At 36.3% G+C, this 13,649-nt stretch overlaps 1 pseudogene; it reads left to right on the forward strand.

The window, feature by feature from the left end:
* The first annotated feature begins 4,245 nt into the window (after positions 1-4,245).
* LOC117025957 (vesicle transport through interaction with t-SNAREs homolog 1B-like) lies at positions 4,246-6,913 on the forward strand (annotated as a pseudogene).
* Positions 6,914-13,649: the final 6,736 nt, after the last annotated feature.

Raw genomic sequence — 13,649 nt, forward strand, 5'->3', positions numbered from 1 at the left:
TTATTTATCAGAAAAAAATTTCACGTCAAATAAATGCTGAGAATTTTTGATTGGTAATCTGCTAGGCAAATGAATCGTGGGAGTTCCTATAATAACATAGTGAAAACTTTTTATTCTTTTTCTGGGGTGGGAGAGCAGTGTTCCTTATATTCAAATAATATTTTAAGAGTTTAAATGGGAAGTTTAACTTTTTGAAGATCAAAGCACATAGATGCATGGAAAATTGATTCCATTTTATAACATCTGACTCTTCCATGTAGACACACCATGTGTCTCTCAGAGTCTTTACACTCTAGTTCATTTTTCTTAAACCACAAGCAACACTGTCCTAGCATGCTACACCGGCTTTATCTATGAACCTGCACAAATTAACTAGGACTCCAAATAAAGAGTTGTGAGAAATCTGCATTAGCTCTCAATTTCTATGTATAAATGAATATTATGTATTGGAACTACAGTAATGGAAAATTCAGTTCACCTAATATTTTTAGTGACATTTGGGAAGCAGTCATCCTTCCACATAGAAATATTAAAAACAAAAATATTTTCTCAACAGAGAATAAATATGTTTCTAAAACGAAAATAAATCACAGAGTTTACCACTTCTGGGGCCTTTGATATGTGTTACTCTTCATGTAATATTATTTTAAAATACACTATTTTTTAGAGCAGTTTTAGATTCACAGTAAAACTGAGCAGAGGGTATAGAGATTTCCTTTATGAGTATGTCCCCTTGCCCCTCACATGTACAGCCCCCCCCCCCTTACCAGCATTCCCACCAAAATGCTACATTTGTTAAAATCGATGAACCAACACTGACACATCATTATCACCCAAAGCCTATAGCTCACGTTAGGGTTCACTCTTGGTGTTATACATGATATGGTTGGGATAAATTTATAATGACATATATTCACCATTATAGTATCATATTGAGTAGGTTCACTGCCCTAAAAATCCTCTGTGCTCTATCATATTTATCCCTCCCTCCCCTCTAACTCCTGGTAACCACTGATATTTTTACTATCTCTACAGTTTTGCCTTTTCTAGCATGTTATATGTTAGAATCATACAGTATGTGACCTTTTCAGATTGGCTTCTTTCACTTCGTGAAAGAAGCATGTAAGTTTCCTCTTTGTATTTTCATGACTTGATAATTCATTTTTTTTGGCACTGAAAAATATTCCATTGTCTGGATGCACCAGAGTTTATATATTCACCTACTGGAGGACATCTTATTTGCTTCCAATTTTGACATTATGAATAAAGCTACTATAAACATTTGAGTGCCAGTTTTTGTGTGCATATAAGTTTTCAATTCCTTTGGGTAAATGCTAAGGAGTATGAATGCTGGATATTACGGTAAAAATATGTTTACATCTAAAAAGTCATTGGCAAAGCCGCTATCATCTAGTTTTTCTCCTATGTTATCTTCCAGGAATTTTATAGTTTTCATGTTTTGTATTTAAATTGGTGATCCATTTTGAGTGAATTCTGAGAGGTGTAAGTTCTGTGTCTTTCTTTTTTCTTTCTTTTTTTGCATGTGGATGTCTGAATTTTTCAGCACCATTTGTTGAAAATGCTAGCTTTGCCTTTGCTACTTTGTCAAAGATCAGTTGCCTGCATATATATATATATATATATATATATATGCATATATATACATATATATATATATATATATATATATATATATATATATATATATATATATATGGAGAGAGAGAGAGAGAATAGAGACCCCAAAAAGGCTGAGTGCAAACCTCATGTTTTATTTGGCTCAGTGGATCTGCGGGTGAACAGCTATTTTTAAATTGGAGAGGCTCCACTGTGAAATAATCCCACATTGTTTAAACTGATATTTATGTTAGTATGAAACCAACAATCTTCACTACCATCACTAATAATTCTCTTTCTCTCTCTCTCTCTCTCTCTCTCTCTCTCTCTCTCTCTCTCTCTCTCTGTGTGTATGTGTGTATGAGTGCGTGGATGTGTCAGCGAGAGCACCCTACACCTTGGTCTTGTCTTGGTCTCCCTTTTTCTGGAGTCTCTATTCTATTCCACTTATCTATCTGTTATTTATCCAATACCACACTACACATTGTTTTGATTACTGTAGCTTTATAGCATGACTTGAAGTTGGGAAGTTTCGGTTCTTCAACTTTGTTTTTTTCTTCAATATTATGTTGGGTTTGGGGATCTTTTGCCTCTCCTGTAAAGTTTAGCATTAGTTTGTCAATATTCACAAAATAACTTGCCAGGATTTTGATTGGGATTGCCATGAATCTATGTATTCACAGTTGACTATATTGAGTCTTCCTATCCATGGAACATCTCTCTATTTATTTAGTTTTTCGAATACTTTCATTATTGGTTTTTGGTTATCCTCCTATTGATCTTGTAAATATTTTGTCAGATTTATACCTAAGTATTTCATTTTGGGGATACTAATGTCAATGGTGTGTTTTTAATTTCAAATTCCACATGTTCATTGCTGGTATTGAGGCAAATGATTGAATTTTATGTGTTAACTTTACATCCTGCAACTGTGCTATAATGCTTATTAGTTCCAGGAGGTTTCTTTTTTTCTATTCTTTTGGATTTTCTACAATCATGTCATCTACAAACGAAGATAGTTTTATTTTTTCTTCCCAATCTGCCCATCTGCCCACCTTTTTATTTTATTTTCTCATTTTATTACATTAGCTAGGACTTCCAGTAAAATGTTGAAAAGAAGTGATGAGAGGGGACACGTTTGGGAATAGTATGGGGTAACTTAAGTTTTACTGAAACTGTTATGTCCAAAAGAAACATAATATGATCCTTGTATGTAATTTGAAAAGTAAAAATAACAGGTAAAGTTAATTGTAAGAGTATATGTAATGTAATCCAGTGTATCCAAATAATAATGATATAAAATATAGAGATATTGTATATTATTTTAATTTTCATATTTTCTTTGAAAGTCAGTATGTAAAAAAAAGAATGTCAGTGTGTAATTTATTTTTACAGAACATCTTAACTTAGATATTACATTTGCATCATAAATACGTCTTCATCTGTGCAAATTAAGTAAATTCCCTAACTCTTGGGTCAATGTGGTATTATTATTGAATTTAAAGCAGTATTGCATAAATTGAAAATCAACTTTATATATATATATATATATATATATATATATATATATATATATATAACTTTATATATAACAAAACATCCTTCAAGTTTATCTTGTAGATTTTGCAGCAAATTTAACTATTGTTGATTAAAATGAAAATCTTCTACATATTGACGTTAGAAAATGGTTTAAAATTCTTTTTACTAATTTGTATTACGCCAAGTTTTGATTTCAACTTAAATTCCTGGACCCGTCTACCAAGTCAGCAATAAGCTTTTCATTTCCTTGGAGCTCCAAATTTAGCTTGTTTACATGCAGTGTGGTAGCAGTGAGAGAACATAATTTACATCACCATGTTTTTTGACCTTTGAATATTGCATATTTGTCAAGCATTTCTTGTGTTTCAAACACTTTTGTAAAAGTCTTCTGATACTTAACCAATGGAAATTGGCAAAGAATATAAGTTCACTAAATAAAACAGCTGTTTCCTTCATTAGCTTTCTAAACGGATGATTCATACCATTTGCATGTATACAGTCTTTTAATAAGTGTATGTAAGACATTTTGCATACCTTGATTCAGAAACAAGCTATAAGTATTTTGAGTATGGATCACACAATGAAGAGTTGCAATAAGAAAAACATCCGCATCTTGTTCTTTAATTTCATTAAGTACCTGGAGCATCATCCACCATGATAAAAACGTAAACTTTTCATATCTAGCTAAAATTCTTCTTTAATAGATATGATATTCAACAATATCTACACCATGATTTCAATATTTGAGTCCGCAAATTGACATTTCTCTATAAATATTGAAGTCCGAATCTACTTTGAGACTGAGGTGATCAGAGAACTTTATAGAGGTCTGTAGAGACTGTTCAGAGCACAGCCGCAGGTGCAGAACGTACCTGGCGGGGAAGCCTTTAAACACACTGTCCAGGTCTGGTTGGTTAATAGTCATCTCGCATCTGGCCTGCAGGGAACTTTCGGACCACTCCGCGAGGACCCAGGGCGCCCCTAGAGACTGGGCGTTGGAACCCAGACAGAGTGGAGGGAAACAGAGATGGTATGAGTTGGGGGTGGGGGGAGCAGAGAACTAGATCCGTTGCCTTCAGGTCCCCAGAAATGCAGGACTCCGTGACTCCGAGAAAGAGCGCGAGCGCCTCCCCGCTGCTTCCGCAGGGAATGAGGAAGCCTCCCCACTTCGCCCCACAACACGGGCAACTCTATGGGGAAGACCGGACTAAGCTGCGAGCCGCCATGGCAGGACTGGAATCCGAGACGTGCGGGCGTCGACAGCCCAGCCCCGGGCATCCCCTGGCCCCAGACCCGGCCGCCCCAGTTCGCCGCGCTCCCAGTCACAAGTTTGCCCCGCGCCCGCAAAGTCTAGAGTACGGAGCTTCTCCCCGGCTCCAGGAAGAGCGTCCCTGCTTCTCGCTGGGTTTCGTCCGGACGCGGGCTGGCCGGGGGCGTCGCTCCACGTCTGGGGGTGGCTGCTGCTCGGCGGCTACCTCCTTGCGAGAGCCCAGGTAAGGGCTGGAGTCCCTGGGCACCTACTTTCCGGAGCCTCCAGTCGGACACCGGACACGGCGTAAGGGAAACCAAGAGGAGACCGAGGCATAGGGTGCTCTCTCTGACACACCCACTCACTAGCGCGCGCGCGCGCGCGAAAACACACACACACACAAATAGCAGGCGCGCGGAGACAGAGAGGGACAGAGAATTATTAGTGATGGTAGTGGAGATTGTTGGTTTCATACTAACATAAATATCAGTTCAAACAATGTGGGATTATTTCACAATGGAGCCTCTCCAATTTAAAAACGGCTGTTCACCCGCAGATCCACTGAGCCAAATAAAACGTGAGGTTTGTACTCAGCTTTTATGGTAAGTGAAAGGAAGTGTGCCTAGTAAGGTGGGTGAATTTCACTTTGGTTCCTTTTTTATTTTAACCTCAGTACCATAGAGGGCGCCCTGAGACCGGTCAGTGAAAGTCTCTGATTTATATACTGGTATGATCTACAATAATACTCTATATTTATGTTTCAGATCACCAGATAAAAGTTCAATTACTAGAAAATATGACTCCCCTTTAAACTACCTGTCGGTCATAGCTTATTTCTACCAAAGTAAAGAATCTTAAGTTCTTTGGCTTTAACCAATATTGTCGAGGTTGAAAATAGACTGATTCTTAGGCCAAGCCACCTCTGTTTCATGTGTTGTCTAACTATATAAACAACAGACTGTGATTGTAAATTAATCTCATAATTAATTTAGCTTGAATTTTGACACCGAGTTAGTAGGAGGAATATGAGTGCAGGGGAATTAATCAATCTATCTACCTACCTATCTATAAAGAGTTGGGTACTAAATTTCTGTGACACTGGTAGAATACAGATGGTCCTTAATCCTTTCTATCTCATAGGATTCTTAGATAAAATGCTTAAAAACATGTATTGCTTATATGTGGTACAAATGAACTATAACCATGGATGTTCTCTATCAAAAGTGTTCCAACTTACTTTTTTTAAGGGAATGGAAGAGTTGCTCCATTTTGTTGAGCAAAGAGAGAAATAATTTCAGGATTGTGTGCACAATATTTTGTATTTGTAACCACAAATTGCTTCTAGCTTTGAATAAAACTATAGTGGAAAATTATTTTTCCAAAAATAATTTCAAATGGATATGTATTTATGGTTGCAGCTTGTGAATCATAAAATGATAATTTATGATGACATACAAAATGTGACCAAGTTTTTGGTGCTTCAAAAAATATAAATGCAAAATTAAATTGATGTTTAGTGTAACACTTTTTCTCACCCTCAGTTTCTTCATTTCAAAACATTGAGGAAGCGCCTCGTCCAGGGAGCGGTGGCTGTGGTCGCTGTGATGCCTGCCGGGATAGGTGGCTGACCGCGGGGGTTAGCAGCGGCCCTGGACACAGAATCTCAGTGGCCCCTGCTCTAGAGCGGCTTGCGCCTTGGCTACCTCGGCCTCCTCCTCCTCCAAGCATTTCCAGAAACTGCGTGAGACCTTCCGCAGCCTCCATGAAGACCTATGAGGGGTGCCGCCATGGCTCCTGGGGACTGCAGGGACAGCTGTTGCGTTTTTTACAAATTGACGGCAAGACCCTCCACTTGCAAAAAGATTAAGACTCAATTTATTGTGATACTTGCTTTGTTGCGATGGTCTGGAGCCCAATCTGCAATATCTCCAAGAAGAGAAGTTGATCAAAGATTTTGATAAAAAGCAACAGGAAGCAAATGAAACTCTGGCAGAGAAGGAAGAGGAACTACGTTATGCATCCTTATCTTTCCGTAACCCTATGATGCCTAAGCTTCAAACCTACTGGAAGGACCTTGCCAAGCTCCACTGGAAGTGAGAAGCACACCTCTGACAGCCACACCTGGGGACTGAGGAGGCGTGAAATATGGTGCATACACTGTAGAGAATGAGCATATGAATTGGCTAATGTCCAAGAACGTTGCTTCTGCAAGGCACTGACAGCCTGAACCAGGCCACCCAGAGTTCTGAGTGTTCTCATCCTGTTGCCACAGAGACTGATCAGATTGGCTCAGAAATCATAGAAGAGCTGGGGGAGCAACGTGAGCAGTTGGAACGTACCAAGAATAGACTGGTAAACACAAGTGAAAACTTAAAAGTCTAAAGATTCTCAGGTCAATGTCCAGAAAAGTGACAACCAACAAACTGCTACTTTCCATCGTCACCTTACTGGATGGAGCAAGCCATCCTGGGAGGCCTGGTTTACCACAGATTCTTCCACAAGCACTGAACTTCCAACAGGGAATGGTTTGTGGACCAGAACTTTGACCCTGTGAATGAATGGTGTTAGAGACGTGAAATAAGTGTATTGCTGCTGTGAGCTAACTGTTCAAGGATGCACTGTGTGGCCAGACTGGGAGGAGGCGGGAAGACAGAAAGCCAATGAAGGAACAGCAATAAGACTAGTGTGATATACCAAGGTAATAAATGCTATTTGTGACTTCTTTAAGAAAACAAACAAACAAACAAACAAACAAACAAACAAAAGCATTGTTATTGAAATAATCTTTCTCCAACTCCATAACAATCAGGCTACAATTTTAAGTTATGGTTATGACAAATTTCATTTATTTATCTGGAGAAATTACACCATTTGAGTAATGCAAGGGTATTCCTTTCATTCAAGATTTAGTTTCTAATTTTATTAGCACAAGTACAGTAGTATTTTTGAAAAATAATCTGTTTTTACAATACATAGTACTGCTAATTAAATACCCTTGAGGTTGACTGAACACACACTATTTTAAGTTTCAAAAGGAACTCATCAATTTTTTCCTGCCTGTGCAGAACAAATGTTTAATGTACAATAAACAGTTAATATTATCACAAGTTAGATATAACAATTTAGGAAAGAGTGAGATGTGAATGAGTGGAGAGGAAGAAGCTGTGTTCAATTTAGATAAGATGTTTGAGTAGCCTAGTTGAAGAAGTCCAAGTATAGTTGGATATATTGATACAAAATTTTAGAAAGATGACTGGATTTGAGGTATGGACTTCAGGTTTAAATTCAATGAGAGGACCTGAAATCACACATGTGTGGATGAGATTATTTAAGAAGAGTTTAGTGAGAAAAGAAAAGGCTAGTTAACTAAATTAGTTCTTTTGAAGACGCATGCAGACTTAAATTTCTATAAGATCAGTGGTAAATTAGAAACAGTTTTGTAATAGCCTGTGGCAATTAGCAGTCTACATTTTAGGTGATAGGAAATAAATTTTGAAGAAGGAAGTTTTTACTTCATCTATTTAGATGAAATTTATCCCCTTAATCCTATTTAAAATGTAAGTCTAAGTGTTTTCAGTGTTTTCTTTTAAACATGATTGTGTTCCAAGGAAAAGAGATGTCCAAAGCTAATACAGATGATGGAGCTTGCGTGGATATAGATACGTGAGAGCAATAGCTGTCTGTTCCTGATAAAGCATCTCTCCACGACATTTAAAAATGCCACTCTTCTATTGTAACTGACATTCAGAGCAAACTAAGTGTTGGGATCAACAACTGCACTATTTGCTAGTGGGATTTTACATGCCCAAAGAAAGAAAATCAAAGCTTCTAGGGGAAGAAATATAGCAAATACAATGATCAAAGTATGGCCTATAATGTCAGACAATTGAATTTGAGTGTGATTATGCTACAAATCAGCAGTGAATCAATATGTTATTTAACATCTCGAAAACTCAATTATTCTTCTGTTAAGGAATAATGGCAAGAGAAAACTTTGTTAGAATGCTGTTAGGATTACACAAAACAACCCAAGAAAAGCATTTAACCTAGTCAGTGCCTGATATATAACAATCATACTGAAACTGTCAGTCATCATTAATCACCATCATTGCCGTTTCTGTTTTATATGCTAATTGTTTATAACCAGTATAGAAGAATTCTCTGTCCTTTTACCGATATTGATGTGCTGTGTTGGCGAAAATTTCAGGTCATCTAACTTTTTCAGCACATCTAAATAGTAAACTTGGTTAACTTTTTGTCCAGTTGGTACATCCAGCATTTGTCTGTGAAATATGAAAAACAAATATATCTTTCTTCCCAGTATATATATATATATTGCTTATTTTTTCTCTTCCTAGTCTTACTGCATTGGTAGGACTCTATAATATTGAAATGTCATGGTTACCACAAATGTCAAGTCTTAGTTTAATGGTAGTATTTCTAAAGTTGTATTATTAAATATGTTTTACATAAGTTTTTGGTAGGTATAATATTGTTTATAAGCTTGATAATTTGACTGAAAGTAAGAGAAGTGTTGAATAACCATGAGAGATATAATTTTGAATTTAAAATTTACAAAATGTAATTTAAAATTACAAAGGATGCACTATTTATTTGGAACATATGTAAAAAGTTATATTGGGCTCCTACTCCAGATTTTGGGCTGAGGGCAAGAACTGATTCTTCATAACTTGCTCACTGTGACTGGCACCTAGTACATGCTCATCAAATGTTAGATGCTGTCTGTATGACTATAGCTGTAAGAGCCATTATATGAGGTAGGACAATTAAGTTCGCAAACTCATCCTAGACGAAGTGCTATATATACCTCATTGCTGAATATCACTATGGTCACCTTCAAAGTACTTCCCTTCAGAAGCTATGCACCAATGCCAGTGCCTAGTCCACCCTTCAAAGCAATTTTGGAACTCTTTTTCTGGAATGGCCATCAATGCTGTCGTCGTATTACCCTTGATGTTCTAAAGATCATCAAAATGTCTTCCTTTTAATATTTCCTTTATCTTCAGATAAAGAAAGAAGCCACAGGGGGCCAGATCAGGTGAGTAGGGAGGGTGTACCAATAGAGTTATTTTTTACTGGTTAAAAACTTCCTCACAGAGAGTGCCATGTGAACTGATGCATTGTCGTGATGCAAGAGCCATGAATTGTTGGCGAAAATTTCAGGTCGTCTAACTTTTTCAGCACTTCCAAATAGTAAACTTGGTTAGCTGTTTGTCTAGTTGGTACAAATTCATAATCCATAATCCCTCTGATATCAAAAAAGGTTAGCAACATCATTGCAACAAGTTTGTGAACCTAATTGTCAGACTTTGTGCTTCCACTTGACAGTTATTTGCCAACAAGTCACATGTTTTTAATAAAGATAACAAATAAATTGGTCACTTTCGTTACTTGTGAGGTTATATTGACTCCGTTTCCTATAAAAGAGAATTTGAGTTACTTGTATTTCCCATATATTTGGACTAATTGAGGGGGCATGAGATATATATGAGCTTGCATATTTTTCTGCCTACACTAAAAGAGAATGTGGGTTTTATAGTTTCAGAAAGACACTCACACATATAATGAGTTCCAAAATGTAACTTCTAGTCTCATCACATATTCTGGCAGTTCATTTCCTGGATGAGGAAAATATGCAAGACACAAAAGTCCACAAAATCCTTCATTCCTTTTTTTAATGTTGACTAACATGGCCTAGAGCTATCTGAAAGCCCAAAGAAATCTCAACTGAGAACAACACTTGCAAAACTCTCTGGTACTTTTTCTACGGGCTAAAGAAAATATCTACTAAATCAATTCTAAACACCTCAGGTACCTCCATTACCCAGCAGATTGGTAAAATAGTAATGGCCTTCTGTTTGTAGGCCTGTTGCCTTTCAGACCACACAGGGAAGTTGATATATACTGTGTTTCCCCCAAAATAAGACCAGGTTTTATATTAATTTTTGCTCCAAAAGACGCATTATGGCTTATGTTCAGGGGATGTCATCCTGAAAATTCATGTTAGGGTTTATTTTCCAGTTAGGTCTTATTTTGGGGGGAACACGGTAGTTACTTATATCCCAAATGCTTCAGAATATATCATTTCTACTAAATTACCTGATGGCCATAACTTGGCTCTCTCCATCCACCTTCTGTCATGGTGCCCACTAAGAGTGCTTTCTCACATATTTGTGGAATAAATGAACTCAATAGCCTTTGCCAATGAACCAGTAGAGTTTGGTCCAGAATGTAAACAACTGGCTAAAAGATTTCTCTCACTTAAAATTATTCTTTCTTAGGTCTTCTCATTTTCAAGACAACTCATTTTACTGAGATGCTGAGCACTATATTTACTGTGAATGTCCAATGATTAAGATGAGACCCTTACCCAAAAGGAGTTCAGCAGAGGACACAGATGAATTGACAGTAATGCAAAGATGTGCCATTTGCTGCCACCCTTGACTTCAGTGTCTCCCTGTACTATTACTTTTCCTTGTCCTTAATGTTTATTATTTGCATATTTCTTTTAATTCCATGTTTGTGCACAGTGGATGTTATGCCTTAAACCAGAGAGGGGAAAAGCCTACTCGATATCTGCAATTAGGTCCTTCAGTCTCAGCATTTTTTGCATTGTTCTTAAAATTGAATACTTGGGAATTCCAAGGGCCTAGAGATCATCTCCCAGTAGCTGAGGGCAAAGGTCATAGCTCTCTTTCGGTAAGGTAAATTCTTCACTACACACCATCCATTTTAAACAGTATGTTGAGTGGGTTGAATATAAAAACAAAAAGAAAAAACTGTGTGAAAACAAATTGAGCTGAAGTTTCCACATTACCCTTTTCTGATTATAGGGTTCTGAGGTATACTTATGGGCTCAAGTAATACTGAGCAGTGCAACTGGTATATTGCAGGCTCTGTGTTGTTTCTCAAGTAACTTTTTTTGCATTAGAGTTATAAATTTACCTCTTAGTACTGCTTTTGCCGTGTCCCATAAGTGTTTTTTATGTTGTATTTTCATTTTCATTTAACTCTAAGTATTTTCTAATTTCCCTTGCTATTTTTTTTTTTTTTGACCTATTGGTTGGGTGTGTGTTGTTTAATTTCCACGTGAGTTTTCCATTTTTCTTTCTGTCCTGTTGTAGTCAACACTAATGCTATGTATGATATCTTTTTTTTTTTTTTTAAATCTATTGAAACTTAATTTGTGGCCTAATGAATGGTCTGTCATGGAAAATGTCCCATGTGCTTTTGAGGAGAATATGTATACTGTTGTTGAGTAGGATGTTATATGTATGTCTGTTAGATCTAGTTGCTTTATTGTGTTGTGCAGGTACTTTGATTACTTACTTATCTTCCATCTGGTTGTAGAACTATTTTATCCTTGAAGTCTGTCAATTTTTACTTCATGTATTCTGGTGGTCTCTTATTAGATGCATAAATGTTTATAATTGTTATGTATTCTTGCTATATTGAACCTCTTATTAATATATATTGGCCTTATTTATTTCTTGTAAACTTTTTTTTATTTAAAGTCTATTTTGTCTGATATTAGTTTAGCCACTCCTGCTCTTCTGGGTTACTATTTTGCATGAAATATTTTTTTTCCCATCCATTCAATTTCAGTCTATTTGTGTCTTTGGATCTAAAGCAAGTCAATTATAGACAGCACATAGTGGGATCATGTCTTTTTATCCATTGTGCAATCTTTCTCTTTTGATTGGGGAGTTTAATCCTTTTCATTTAAAATAATTATTGATAAAGAGGGACCTACTTCTGTCAATTTGGTTTTTTTCTATCTTTTGTTTTCTTTTTTGTCCTTTATTTCCTTCATTACTGTCTTCTTTTGTGTTCAGTTGATCTTTTGTAGTGAATTGTTTTAATTCCCTTTGCATTGTCTTTTGTATACTATAAATATGTTTTTTGTTACCATGGGGATTACATCATGTAATTATACAACTCTAATTTGAATTTATAACAGCTTAAGTTCAATAACATACAAAAACTATTGCCTTTACTGCTCTGTCCCCATTGCTTTCAGCTCTTGATGTCACAAAATTGTACCATTGTGCATCGAAAATCATGCATTAATAATTGGTTTTAATACATTAATCTCAAATTATGTAGAAAATAATTTGATGTTAAAAACAAAAATTACAATAATACTAACTTTTAGGATAATACATTTTAAAAATATGTAATAATGTCTCAAATCATGTAGAAAACAAATGTCCAGTTGCAAACTGTTGTTACAGAAACACTAGCTTTTATAATTTCCCATGTGTTACCTCTACTGAAATCTTGATTTCTTTAAACAGCTTCTAATTACTGTTTAGTGTCATTTTATTTTAACCTGCAGGACTCCCTTTAGCAGTTCTTACAGGGCAGGTCGAATGTTAATAAACTCCCTCAGCTTTTGTTCATCTGGGAATGTTTTAATTTCTCCCTCACTTTCAAAGGACAGTTTGCCCGATATAGGATTCTTGGTTGACACTTTTTTTTTCTTTCAGCACTTTGAATATATCAACTTACTACCTCTAGCCTGTAAGGTTTATGATGAGAAGTCTGCTGATAATATTGAGAATCTCTTGTAGGTGATGACTTGCTTCTCTCTTGCTACTTTCAAAGTTCTCTCTGACTTTGGCTTTTGACAGTTTGAAGACAGTTATTTTAAAGTCTTTATCTAGTAGATCTGTTATCTGGTCTTTCTCAGGGATAGTTTCTGTTGGTTCATTTATTTATTTTTTCTTTAAATGGGCCATACTTCTCTGTTTCTATATGCTTTGTGTTTTTGTTTGTTTGTTTTGGTTGAAAACTGAACATTTAAATCTTATAATGTGTTAACTCTGATAATCTGATTCTCTTCCTTCCTCAGGAATTGCTGGGGTTTTTATTCATTTCTTTTTTAATTTAGTTTAGTTTTTAATTGTTGTATGTGGTCTCCATGCCAAAATTTAAACGTAAGGTCTTCTTAGATCTTTCCTGAACCTGTGCCTTTCCTTGGGCAATCACAGTGACTGTAATTTTCTGTGTGTGTGTGTGTGTGTGTGTGTGTGTGTGTGTGTGTATCTATATATCTATATCTATATATTTCCTGAGTTTCCCACTCTTTAATGTCTAGCTCCCAAAAGAGGAAAAATGAAGGAGGAAGAAAAAGATACTGGCTTTTTAAAACCCTTGGTAGTTGCTTCACCCTGAGAGGGAGGAGTTTACAACAGTGGAGGGAGGGTGCAAAAGTCCTGCC

The sequence above is a fragment of the Rhinolophus ferrumequinum genome, chromosome 8, assembly GCF_004115265.2.
Source record: "Rhinolophus ferrumequinum isolate MPI-CBG mRhiFer1 chromosome 8, mRhiFer1_v1.p, whole genome shotgun sequence".
Classification (NCBI taxonomy): Eukaryota; Metazoa; Chordata; class Mammalia; order Chiroptera; family Rhinolophidae; genus Rhinolophus; species Rhinolophus ferrumequinum.